Here is a 10,177-nt window from a genome sequence, read left to right as displayed (position 1 = left end):
CGTACACACACACACACACACACACACACACACACACACACACGTACACACACACACGCACACACACACACACACACACGTACACACACACACACACACGTACACACACACACGTACACACACACACACACGTACACACACACACACACACACACGTACACACACACACACACACGTACACACACACACACGTACACACACACACACGTACACACACACACACGCACGTACACACACACACACGTACACACACACACACGTACACACACACACACACACGTACACACACACGTACACACACACACGTACACACACACACGTACACACACACACGTACACACACACACGTACACACACACACACGTACACACACGTACACACACGTACACACACGTACACACACGTACACACACACGTACACACACACACACGTACACACACACACACACACGTACACACACACACACACACGTACACACACACACACACACACACACACACACGTACACACACACACACACGTACACACACACACGTACACACACACACACGTACACACACACACACGATTCCCAATGACTGAAAGGACAACTATCGCAAACAATTGTAAAATACATATAAGAAAATTTCCCCCAGAGTGTACTATAAATTACTTTTCTCCTATGCTACTGTCACTTACGATAGTAATAAGCTTGCAGATCTGACAGGATTTGGACTAGTCCATCTCCTGATGGGGGATTTTAAGCTTTTCCTTTAGAGAAGCACTCTATGAAAAGAATTTATACAAGAATGCCGACCAGCCTAACTACTTGCTTGCACACTATGGTGCCAGCTGGACTGAGCAACTGTCATTCACTAAGCACTTTTTAAAATAAAGAGAAGCCTGAGAATCGCCCATGAGGAGATAGAGTAATCCAAAACCTGTCCAATTTGTACTGCTTATTGTAGGTGACAACGAGATAATTTAGTGCAGTTTATTCTGGTAGAAATCTACATTTTATACAAACCTGCGCATTTAAAATGTTACAATTTTTCGCTATAGTGAACCTTTAAAAGACAAGAATAAAGTTCAAAAGACAACTTGAGATGCAGTAAGAAAAATAATCAGGCGACGTTCACATCTATGCAGTGCAGCTGGCCGTGCGATTGGAACGCAGCATATACGAATCACACGCCATCTGCGCTGCTGATCCCATCCAATGACAGTGATTGGGTCAGCTCTGCGCTTGCGGGCAGAATGCATGCAGCAGTACGCAAGCGCATCGTAGCCCATCGTACTGCTGCGCAGCGCATTTGATGATGCGAGTGGCAGTAGGGCTGTCTATCCCCTTCTGTCATTCTTGTATGTTACCACGTCATACGCGCTTCCAAATGCACACGGAAGCGCGTATGATTTGAATGAGCCCTTTCCTGCGGCTTCCTCCAAGCCCCAAGTACACGGCCTCCTTTGCCATCCTCACAGGCAGCTCAGTTAGTCTGAAGTCTCGCTCATTATTAGGGTGCCAGTTGGGGTTCACTGCCCATGTCCTGGGAATGTTCTGTGCCTGCACAGATTGTACTGCCACAATGCTCCCAGCGACAGGCGGGTACACTCAGCCGCCCCCAAACGATCATCTGTTTTACAATCGTTTGTGTGTACTGTATATGGAGATGGAGCAATAAAAATTTCCTTGGCTACTTTTATGGACTTCGGCTACTTGGTCCTCCACCCACCACCCCTGCTGGACATTTCTGTGTGATCTCTGAGATTACCCAGACGCATGGTCAGGCCATGCATGGGCAGTGCACCCCGACTGGTGCCACTGGAGCCCTAATACCAGGCGAGGCTTTGCAGCAGTGTACATGGGGCTAGAGGAACCCGCAGGTATCAATCATTTGTCTTACTTCATTTCAGGTACCCTTTAGGCTGGGCGCATGTAACATAAAAGGCTGCGTTTTATGCCATGTGCTTATTTGTGTGTGTGCGCGTTTTTGCTGCATTTGCGTTTTTCAATCGTTTTCGGTTCGCATACGCATTTTTCATGCATATAAAAATGCATGGAAAAATGCGTTTCCATTAACATTCATTACGTGCGTTTTTGCACATTATGCAACAAAACCAGCGTTTCTGAATACGCACGCATATAAAACGCATGTGTTTTTCCCTGCAGCCCATAGACTTCCATTAGCGGCATTCTGCAACGCTAGCGTTTCTGCTATATGTGCACCTAGCATAAAGTGGACATGACCTCCTAATGTCTCCTTTCCAAAATCTAAACCACCCCTCACCTTCCTAATTTCTCCCCTCCCAATCCCTCACCTTACCTTTTTGACTTGAACGTTTGCACTCGACAGAAGAAAAACAGAAATACAGACTGGAGGTATTCAGAGAGTTTAGGCTGTCTAATTCCCCTTCATCTGTGACTAATCACCATTATAATTTGATCCCTCAACTGTGTCAGCTGGCTGCCTCGGCAGAGCAGCTAACTAGTAAACACAAGATGTTAAAGGGGTTCTGTGGACTAGTTTAATAACAGAAAACTGACACTTACCTGGGTCTTCTACCGGCCCCTGTAGATAACCTGTCCCTCGCTGTCACTGAAGAATCTTCCGTTCCCTGCCCAATTATTAGTCTAATTAAACGAATGCAACTAGTTCGACGAATAATTGTCCAGTGACCGGCAGCGGGGGAACGGAAGATTCTTCAGTGACGGCGAGGGACAGGTTATCTGCAGGGGGCTGGTAGAAGTCCCAGGTGAGTGTCAGTTTTTTTGCTTTTAAAACTAGCCCACAGAACCCCTTTAACCCTATATCTGCTTCTATGAAAGCAGGAAGTAGACACTGCAGATTTATATCAGCTGTAGCAAAGAAAGGTTTTCCTGTAAAGGTTATTCTGCTGTTGCTTATCTTTTAGAGCAGAGAGGAAGTTCTGAGTTTAGGTCCGGTTTTAAAGGACGACTGAGGTGACATGTGACATGACGAGATAGACCTGTGTATTTACAAATAACTAGGCTGTGTTTCTTTTTTTTCTTTACCTGCCTGAAAGAGTTAAACATCAGGTATGCAAGTGACAGTTTCTATCCAGGTCAGATTGGGTCAGACTAGAACATAACCCTCACTGATACATAATTAAAGCCATAAAACACTTTCCTGTAAGGAAATGACTTCCTGGAGCAGGAAAGAGATAAAAAAGGGTCAATAATTCATAGATTTTACCTCTGGAATAGTTCAATGAAGGTGTCACTGAGCAGAGACAATGCATCCGTTAAAAACGTATAACTAGATTGGTACCACTCCGTTAGCCGGGCGCAACCACTAGGTGGCATCAATTACCATTCCCCCTCCAGGCCGCCATGGGTAACAGAGAAAGATGTAACTCTGCTGCCAGCGTGGCTGCGCCCGGCTAACGGAAAAGAACCACTAGATATTAAATAAATGGGGGGGTTGGGGGTTCGCATCTAAAAAAAAAAAAAAAAAAAAAAAAGTCATTTTTAGTAGAAGGAAAACAATTGTTTTTCTCATTTTATTTTCACCTCGGATGTCCTTTAAAGAACAAGCGACACCCATGCTAACCAAGAAATAAAAAAAACACTTATATAAGTAGATAAATACTACTTCTACTTACATAACAGATGTATTGTGCTATTCACGTAATGATTCCTGTGAATTGTATAAAGGAAAAGCAGAAAATCCTATTCTAGGCAGTGGCCATCTTGCCAATGCTGACATCATATCCTCCCTGACTCTTGTTTTCCCCCCCTCCCTTCTCTTGCTCATTGTGTATTCATTAGCTGCCCTCCTCCCAGAGTCTTCAGACACTCCCACTGAGCTGTATACTAGGAACTACACTGTCTCATCCTCCAATCACTGAGTCACCTCAGCCTTGCTTGTAAACACAAGTAATCAGAGGGTGTTTCAGATAAGCAGCTAGGCAGGGAAATAAATGGAAGAGGAGGAATATATTATAGATAAAAAGAACTCCCAGCATGCAACTCTTTGGCACTGTTTGGCACTAGGGCCAGAGCTCCTAAAGTATGTGATCACTACAAACCATAACAGCAGAAAAAGTTTTGCAAGTTTTGAATGCAGGATTAGCATCTTTATCGCTTAATACACTCAGACCAGTTGCTGTTGAAATTTGATTTTATGGTGACAATACCGCTTTAAGAGAGATTACAGACATGTTTCAGTAGCTTTGTACAGAGAGAGGGGCAGCTGGGAGCTCTGAGCACACAGCACACCCCTCTGAGGGAGGAGACCCCAGCATAGGTTATACAGCAGCCCTTGTGCATGCACCCCGCACTCCACAGTGATATCAGGGGCCCCTGTGTACGTGCCTGGGCCCCCCAAACCCTCAGTGACCCCGCAGCTCACCTCAGCTCAGCTCCTGCAGCTCTCTCTGTGCAACACGCGGCACTCTAACACACTGAGAAGCCGCACAGCTCCCTCCGCCAATCACAGCGCAGCGCCGCCCGCTCTTCCCGCCCCGCAGCCAATCAGTGAGGAGCTCCCCTGGAAACCAGCCAATCAGGGAAGAGCTGAGGCTTCCCTGGCACTAATGAGCGTTGTGTAAGTTTCCCGCGGGAGGCCGGACTGAGTGACGTCAGGAGGAGAGAGGCGGCCAATCACGAGTCGCCCCGGCGTGACAGGTGAGCCAAGTTTTTGCGCTGCGCCTGAGGGGGGCCGTCTGCCCGAAGATAGACATACCACGTGACGTGACTGGTCATGTGGTGCTGTCACCATGGCGACCGTGCTGGAGGCTGCTGAGGGGAGCTAGAGGGGAGGCTCATAGACAAGCAAACTCAACACCCAGAACATTTATATCAAGTGTTTCTCACTTCAGGGTTGTAGCCACTAGGGGGCGCTCCATAAGCACCAGGATCACCAGGGACTGGGAGCCCTTGCCCAAACACTCCTTACTGTTTTACATACTGTCTACAAATTATTCCATTAGTAGAATAAATACGATGTGATGCTCTTTTGCATAGATAACTGGAGTTTCTTAACTCTTCCTGTACTGGAAACAATATTAGACGGCTCGTTTCCACTGTAGCGGTGCGGAATCGCCTGGATTCCACCGCTGAAGAAATCGCATGCGGCTGCGTTTCCCCATGCGGATTTACCCGCGATTTCGCATGGCAAGGAGCCAGGCGAATTTAACCATGTCACTGCCTGTGTAAAGTTCCATTGCCTTTCATGCGAAATCGCATGCAAAATCGCTGGGAAATCCGCATGACAAAGCCGCATGCCCTGTCGTGCAGATTTTTCCCGCACTGAAAAACGCCGCCGCACACGTGGAAACAGCCCCATCCACTAACATTGAGTATGCGAATCCGCATGCAGTGCCCGCATGCGGATTCGCTATAGTGGAAACGAGCCCTCAGTGAATGAGAACATTGTAGTTTATAGCTGTTTGGGCATATTTTCCATGCAAATTCAATTTCTCCTTTAGAAAAGTAGAACACCGCTCACCTACAAAGCACTTTACAACCTTGCTACTTCTTATTTAAAGAGGAACTGTCGCAAAAATCTTAAAATTTAAAACATATACAAATAAGAAGTACGTTTCTTTCAGAGTAAAATGAGCCATAAATTACTTCTCTCCTATGTTCCTGTCACTTACAGTAGGTTGTAGAAATCTGACATTACCGACAGGTTTTGGGCTAGTCCATCTCTCCATAGGGGATTCTCAGCATGGCCTTTATTCTTTATAAAGACACTCCCTGAAAAAGATGTTTACAAAGATGCTGACCAGCCTCCCTGCTCACCGTTCACTTTTGTGACAGTTGGACGAGCAACTGCCATTCACTAAGTGCATTTTGAAAACAAAGAAATCCCTCTGAACCCCCATGAGGAGATGGGCTAGTCCAGAACCTGTCGCTTCAGTCACCTTTCTACTACTTACTGTAAGTGACAGCAACATAGGAGAAAAGTAATTTATGGCTCATTTTACTCTGAAAGAAACATACTTCCTAATTGTATATGTTTACATGTATTTTACATTTTTTTAAGATTTTCGCAACAGAGGTCCTTTAAATAAATGAATTTCCTGATAACATCTCCGCTCTACTAACAATATCCTCCTATCTTTTTCTCTGGTCATCTCTGCTCACTCCCGCTTACAAGACTTCTCTCGATACTCTCCCCTCCTCTGGAACACTCTCCCTCAGCATATCCGCCACTCACCCGCACTCACCCTTTTTCAGGTGCAACCTGTAAACTCACTTCTTGTTCAGGCAACCATACTCTCCTACCTAGGAGACTTCAGCCACTGCCCACCATTTCTACCACCCCATACACATCTTCCGTTTATCTACTGTCCTATCCCTTAACCTCTTAAACCTATCTGGACGAGTATATTTTTCCCGATAGGCGCAGCTAAAGGCAAACTGGACGAGAATTCTCGTCCAGTTTGCAAACAGCGGTGCACCCTGGCGGTTTTTCGTGCCGACGATTGGGGAAGAGAAAGAAAGCTTCTCTGAACCAATCGCAATGCCTGTGATAAAAGGACATGACCCCGATCAGACGAACACGGTAAATCCAGCGCTGGACACTTGGGTGCAGCAGCGCAGGAGACTTGGGCGCAGCCGGCGCCACCATAGGCCGTAATAGAAACTACGGCTATCGCAGGCACAGGGAGTAACTTCAGCGCCGTCAGAAGACGGACCTGAAGTTGCTTTTAAAACAATAATTCGGCTTCCAGCGATTGCTGGAAGCCGAATTATTTCATTCCCCCACTATCCATGTCGGCCTGGAGGGGGAATAGTAATTAACACGGCCCGGACTTGTGCAGAAGCAGGATCAGCCATATACTGGCTGTGTCCTGCGCCCAAGTCTCCGGCGCCGTTCTCTCTCGTATGCTGATCAGAGGCCATGTCCATTCATAACAATGTAACGTTTATTTGTAACATTATTAACAATAAAACACTGCCTTGTGTAAACCAAGGAGTGTTCATCGCCAACTAGTGGCGAAAAGTGAAATTACCCTGCACAGATTTTTTTTATAAAAAAAAAAAAAAAATACAGTAAATACTCTCATGACATACATAATTTAAAAAAAAGTTTTTAAAAGTAAATTTTTTTTTAAATTGTTTGCTTGGTAACTGGGGGAGGGGGGTGGGGCTTTGGAAGTGGTTTAATTATTTTAATTTTAGTAGATAAGGACTTGCAATTGATGGGAGAAAAAACAAAAACAAAAAAAAACACAGAAATAATACACCTTTATTTCCAAATAATATATTGTCGCCATTCATTGTACTAGGAACATAATTTAAATGTTGTGATAGCCGGAACTAATGGGCAAATACAATGTGTGGATTTTACAGTGGCCTGCAAAAGTATTCGGCCCCCTTGAAGTTTTCCACATTTTGTCACATTACTGCCACAAACATGAATCAATTTTATTGGAATTCCACATGAAAGACCAATACAGAGTGGTGTACACATGAGAAGTGGAACGAAAATCATATATGATTCCAAACATTTTTTACAAATAAATAACTGCAAAGTGGGGTGTGCGTAATTATTCAGCCCCCTGAGTCAATACTTTGTAGAACCAACTTTTGCTGCAATTATAGCTGCTAGTCTTTTAGGGTATGTCTCTACCAGCTTTGCACATCTAGAGACTGAAATCCTTGCCCATTCTTCTTTGCAAAACAGCTCCAGCTCAGTCAGATTAGATGGACAGCGTTTGTGAACAGCAGTTTTCAGATCTTGCCACAGATTCTCGATTAGATTTAGATCTGGACTTTGACTGGGCCATTCTAACACATAGATATGTTTTGTGTTAAACCATTCCATTGTTGCCCTGGCTTTATGTTTAGGGTCGTTGTCCTGCTGGAAGGTGAACCTCCGCCCCAGTCTCAAGTCTTTTGCAGTCTCCAAGAGGTTTTCTTCCAAGATTGCCCTGTATTTGGCTCCATCCATCTTCCCATCAACTTCCCATCAACTCTGGCCAGCTTCCCTGTCCCTGCTGAAGAGAAGCATGATACTACCAAGAGCATGATACTGCCACCACCATATTTGACAGTGGGGATGGTGTGTTCAGAGTGATGTGCAGTGTTAGATTTCCGCCACACTGAGCTGTAGATCTCTGCAGCTCGTCCAGAGTCACCATGGGCCTCTTGACTGCATTTCTGATCAGCGCTCTCCTTGTTCAGCCTGTGAGTTTAGGTGGACGGCCTTGTCTTGGAAGGTTTACAGTTGTGCCATACTCCTTCCATTTCTGAATGATCGCTTGAACAGTGCTCAGTGGGATGTTCAAGGCTTTGGAAATCTTTTTGTAGCCTAAAGGCCCATACACACGTCGGATTTTAGTGAACGACCCGTCGTTTGAACGTTCCGTCGTTCGGACGTTTTCGCGTCAAATCCGACGTGTGTACAGACTATCGTTCGGGTGATAAGACTGGTTACCAACGATCCGCCGGGCAACCTCTTAGACAACCTTTGAGGTCGTCACAGAGCAGCTGCATTTTTACTGACATTAGATTACACACAGGTGCACTCTATTTAGTCATTAGCACTTATCAGGCAATGTCTATGGGCAACTGACTGCACTCAGACCAAAGGGGGCTGAATAAATATGCACAGCCCACTTTGCAGTTATTGATTTGTAAAAAATGTTGGGAATCATGTATGATTTTTCGTTCCACTTCTCATGTGTACACCACTTTGTATTGGTCTTTCATGTGAAATTCCAATAAAATTGATTCATGTTTGTGGCAGTAATGTGACAAAATGGGGAAAACTTCAAGGGGGCCAAATACTTTTGCAAGCCACTGTATTTATTGTAGCATTGCTTATTTTAAAACGATAGGGGGTAGAATTGCAGAATAGTGTATTTTTTTTTTTGTGTGTGTGTGTATTTGCCTTTATCCCTGAGCTGTCTGGTGTGTTCTTTGGACTTCATGGTGTTGTTGCTCCCAATATTCTCTTAGACAACCTTTGAGGTCGTCACAGAGCAGCCGCATTTGTACTGACATTAGATTACACACAGGTGCACTCTATTTAGTCATTAGCACTTATCAGGCAATGTCTATGGGCAACTGACTGCACTCAGACCAAAGGGGGCTGAATAATTATGCACAGCCCACTTTGCAGTTATTGATTTGTAAAAAATGTTTGGAATGATGTATGATTTCCGTTCCACTTCTCACATGTACACCACTTTGTGTTGGTCTTTCATGTGGAATTCCAATAAAATTGATTCATGTTTGTGGCAGTAATGTGACAAAATGTGGAAAACTTCAAGGGGGCCAAATACTTTTGCAAGCCACTGTATTTATTGTAGCATTGCTTATTTTAAAACGATAGGGGGTAGAATTGCAGAATAGTGTATTTTTTCTTTTTTTTGTGTGTGTATTTGCCTTTAAAATGCATATAAGAAAATAAAGTAATAACTGAAATCAAGTATCGCTCACAAAAAACTTTGTGGCGAAAAAAACAAGATCTGGATCATTTACGTGTGATGAGTAGTGATAAAGTTATTGGTGGATGAATAGGAGGAGCGCTGACGGGAAAATTGCTTGTGTCCTGAAGGTGAAAACTCCTGCGGGCTGAAGTGGTTAAACCCGTACACTGTAAGGCCTTTTGGCCAGGGCTCTCTTCCCCTTTTGTGTCACAAGGGTCTGTTATGTGTGTGTGATAATGATCCACCTTTGTCTTGTACTGTTGACTGTTGTAGTGTTTATATTGTATTGTACCCTGTATTCTGTATTATACCCCCTACAGTATTCTGTTGTACAGCGCCACGGCCCACGGAAGATGCAGGCGCTATGTAAAATCAATAATAATAATAATAATATTCCAGGCATCCCTCAAACCTCATAGTATCATTCCCATCAGGAAGTTCTGAATCAGGATGATACCGTTTACTGGCAAACTTACAGTGCCAGCGCTACCATTTAAAGTGAATCTAAAGTGATTTTTTTTTTAAAACAGATACTTACCTAAGGAGAGGGAAGGCTCACAGTTCCCTCCTTCCAGTGGCTGGATAGTGTAATGGTTAAGGTCTCTGCGTCTGACACAGGAGACCTGGGTTCAAATATCGGCTCTGCCTGTTCAGTAAGCCAGCACCTATTCAGTAAGGAGTTTCTTGGGCAAGACTCCCTAACACTGCTACTGCCTACTGAGTGCGCTCTAGTGGCTGCCTCGCAAGCGCTTTGAGTCCGACAGGAGAAAGGCGCTATACAAATACTGC

At 44.6% G+C, this 10,177-nt stretch overlaps 2 protein-coding genes across 2 annotated transcripts in view; one reads left to right on the top strand and one right to left on the bottom strand.

Moving 5' to 3' along the window:
- The window catches only part of SHMT1 (serine hydroxymethyltransferase 1), a 48,206-nt gene extending 43,771 nt beyond the window's left edge, over positions 1–4,435 (bottom strand). Inside the window, exon 1 of the mRNA XM_068243524.1 lies at positions 4,354–4,435. The gene's annotated coding sequence lies outside the window, so the exon portion shown is untranslated. The remainder of the gene's footprint in view (positions 1–4,353) is intronic.
- Positions 4,436–4,608: 173 nt separating this feature from the next.
- PRPSAP2 (phosphoribosyl pyrophosphate synthetase associated protein 2) overlaps positions 4,609–10,177 on the top strand; it is a 157,051-nt gene continuing 151,482 nt past the window's right edge. The window contains exon 1 of the mRNA XM_068243519.1: positions 4,609–4,628. The gene's annotated coding sequence lies outside the window, so the exon portion shown is untranslated. The remainder of the gene's footprint in view (positions 4,629–10,177) is intronic.

Source organism: Hyperolius riggenbachi, chromosome 7, assembly GCF_040937935.1.
Source record: "Hyperolius riggenbachi isolate aHypRig1 chromosome 7, aHypRig1.pri, whole genome shotgun sequence".
NCBI classification, from domain to species: Eukaryota; Metazoa; Chordata; class Amphibia; order Anura; family Hyperoliidae; genus Hyperolius; species Hyperolius riggenbachi.
Note: the sequence above shows the minus strand (reverse complement) of the source record. Positions and strands in the feature narration are given on the sequence as shown.